Source organism: Idiotropiscis lumnitzeri, unplaced genomic scaffold (assembly GCF_059441095.1).
Source record: "Idiotropiscis lumnitzeri isolate Australia: NSW breed Sydney's pygmy pipehorse unplaced genomic scaffold, RoL_Ilum_1.0 HiC_scaffold_74, whole genome shotgun sequence".
Lineage (NCBI taxonomy): Eukaryota > Metazoa > Chordata > Actinopteri > Syngnathiformes > Syngnathidae > Idiotropiscis > Idiotropiscis lumnitzeri.
Window position 1 is genome coordinate 726289 of NW_028283612.1, and position 3798 is coordinate 730086.

Genomic DNA, 3798 nt, shown 5'->3' on the forward strand with positions numbered 1-3798 from the left:
AATGAAGTTTAGTTTTTTTAGTGCTGAAAATTCATTGTCTGCTGGCGCTGTACACTTTTTCTAAGTGTTGCAATATCTCATGAAGGAAATACTGGACAATCAAATTAATGACTTTCCAGGCTTCAGGGTGCCTTTCTACACTATATAAAGGTGGAAATTTACATTGGAAACGTTTGGTTTAGCTGTTATAAAAGTTTGGTTTTTTTAGTGCTGTAAATGCATTTTCAGCTCGCGCTGTACACATTTGCTATGAGAGGCATTATCTCATAAGGGAAATATTGGACAATCAAATTAATGACTTCCCAGGCTTCAGGATGTCTTTTTACACTATATAAAGGTGGAAATTTACATTGGAAACGTTTGGTTTAGCTGTTATAAAAGTTTGGTTTTTTAGTGCTGAAAATGCATTTTCAGCTCGCACTGTACACATTTGCTATGTGAGGCATTATCTCATAAGGGAAATACTGGACAATCAAATTAATGACTTCCCAGGCTTCAGGATGCCTTTTTACACTCTATAAATGTGGAAATTTACATTGGAAACGTTTGGTTTAGCTGTTAATGAAGTTTCGTTTTTTTAGTGCTGAAAATTCATTGTCTGCTGGCGCTGTACACTTTTTCTAAGTGTTGCAATATCTCATGAAGGAAATACTGGACAATCAAATTAATGACTTTCCAGGCTTCAGGATGCCTTTCTACACTATATAAAGGTGGAAATTTACATTGGAAACGTTTGGTTTAGCTGTTATAAAAGTTTGGTTTTTTAGTGCTGTAAATGCATTTTCAGCTCGCGCTGTACACATTTGCTATGAGAGGCATTATCTCATAAGGGAAATATTGGACAATCAAATTAATGACTGCCCAGGCTTCAGGATGTCTTTTTACACTATATAAAGGTGGAAATTTACATTGGAAACGTTTAGTTTAGCTGTTAATGAAGTTTCGTTTTTTTAGTGCTGGAAATTCATTGTCTGCTGGCGCTGTACACTTTTTCTAAGTGTTGCAATATCTCATGAAGGAAATACTGGACAATCAAATTAAAGACTTTCCAGGCTTCAGGATGCCTTTTTACACTATATAAAGGTGGAAATTTACATTGGAAACGTTTGGTTTAGCTGTTATAAAAGTTTGGTTTTTTAGTGCTGAAAATGCATTTTCAGCTCGCACTGTACACATTTGCTATGTGAGGCATTATCTCATAAGGGAAATACTGGACAATCAAATTAATGACTTCCCAGGCTTCAGGATGCCTTTTTACACTATATAAAGGTGGAAATTTACATTGGAAAGTTTGGTTTAGCTGTTATAAAAGTTTGGTTTTTTAGTGCTGTAAATGCATTTTCAGCTCGCGCTGTATACATTTGCCTATGAGAGGCATTATCTCATAAAGGAAATATTGGACAATCGAATTAATGACTGCCCAGGCTTCAGGATGTCTTTTTACACTATATAAAGGTGGAAATTTACATTGGAAACGTTTGGTTTAGCTGTTATAAAAGTTTGGTTTTTTAGTGCTGAAAATGCATTTTCAGCTCGCACTGTACACATTTGCTATGTGAGGCATTATCTCATAAGGGAAATACTGGACAATCAAATTAATGACTTCCCAGGCTTCAGGATGCCTTTTTACACTCTATAAATGTGGAAATTTACATTGGAAACGTTTGGTTTAGCTGTTAATGAAGTTTAGTTTTTTTAGTGCTGAAAATTCATTGTCTGCTGGCGCTGTACACTTTTTCTAAGTGTTGCAATATCTCATGAAGGAAATACTGGACAATCAAATTAATGACTTTCCAGGCTTCAGGGTGCCTTTCTACACTATATAAAGGTGGAAATTTACATTGGAAACGTTTGGTTTAGCTGTTATAAAAGTTTGGTTTTTTTAGTGCTGTAAATGCATTTTCAGCTCGCGCTGTACACATTTGCTATGAGAGGCATTATCTCATAAGGGAAATATTGGACAATCAAATTAATGACTTCCCAGGCTTCAGGATGTCTTTTTACACTATATAAAGGTGGAAATTTACATTGGAAACGTTTGGTTTAGCTGTTATAAAAGTTTGGTTTTTTAGTGCTGAAAATGCATTTTCAGCTCGCACTGTACACATTTGCTATGTGAGGCATTATCTCATAAGGGAAATACTGGACAATCAAATTAATGACTTCCCAGGCTTCAGGATGCCTTTTTACACTCTATAAATGTGGAAATTTACATTGGAAACGTTTGGTTTAGCTGTTAATGAAGTTTCGTTTTTTTAGTGCTGAAAATTCATTGTCTGCTGGCGCTGTACACTTTTTCTAAGTGTTGCAATATCTCATGAAGGAAATACTGGACAATCAAATTAATGACTTTCCAGGCTTCAGGATGCCTTTCTACACTATATAAAGGTGGAAATTTACATTGGAAACGTTTGGTTTAGCTGTTATAAAAGTTTGGTTTTTTAGTGCTGTAAATGCATTTTCAGCTCGCGCTGTATACATTTGCCTATGAGAGGCATTATCTCATAAAGGAAATATTGGACAATCGAATTAATGACTGCCCAGGCTTCAGGATGTCTTTTTACACTATATAAAGGTGGAAATTTACATTGGAAACGTTTGGTTTAGCTGTTATAAAAGTTTGGTTTTTTAGTGCTGAAAATGCATTTTCAGCTCGCACTGTACACATTTGCTATGTGAGGCATTATCTCATAAGGGAAATACTGGACAATCAAATTAATGACTTCCCAGGCTTCAGGATGCCTTTTTACACTCTATAAATGTGGAAATTTACATTGGAAACGTTTGGTTTAGCTGTTAATGAAGTTTAGTTTTTTTAGTGCTGAAAATTCATTGTCTGCTGGCGCTGTACACTTTTTCTAAGTGTTGCAATATCTCATGAAGGAAATACTGGACAATCAAATTAATGACTTTCCAGGCTTCAGGGTGCCTTTCTACACTATATAAAGGTGGAAATTTACATTGGAAACGTTTGGTTTAGCTGTTATAAAAGTTTGGTTTTTTTAGTGCTGTAAATGCATTTTCAGCTCGCGCTGTACACATTTGCTATGAGAGGCATTATCTCATAAGGGAAATATTGGACAATCAAATTAATGACTTCCCAGGCTTCAGGATGTCTTTTTACACTATATAAAGGTGGAAATTTACATTGGAAACGTTTGGTTTAGCTGTTATAAAAGTTTGGTTTTTTAGTGCTGAAAATGCATTTTCAGCTCGCACTGTACACATTTGCTATGTGAGGCATTATCTCATAAGGGAAATACTGGACAATCAAATTAATGACTTCCCAGGCTTCAGGATGCCTTTTTACACTCTATAAATGTGGAAATTTACATTGGAAACGTTTGGTTTAGCTGTTAATGAAGTTTCGTTTTTTTAGTGCTGAAAATTCATTGTCTGCTGGCGCTGTACACTTTTTCTAAGTGTTGCAATATCTCATGAAGGAAATACTGGACAATCAAATTAATGACTTTCCAGGCTTCAGGATGCCTTTCTACACTATATAAAGGTGGAAATTTACATTGGAAACGTTTGGTTTAGCTGTTATAAAAGTTTGGTTTTTTAGTGCTGTAAATGCATTTTCAGCTCGCGCTGTACACATTTGCTATGAGAGGCATTATCTCATAAGGGAAATATTGGACAATCAAATTAATGACTGCCCAGGCTTCAGGATGTCTTTTTACACTATATAAAGGTGGAAATTTACATTGGAAACGTTTAGTTTAGCTGTTAATGAAGTTTCGTTTTTTTAGTGCTGGAAATTCATTGTCTGCTGGCGCTGTACACTTTTTCTAAGTG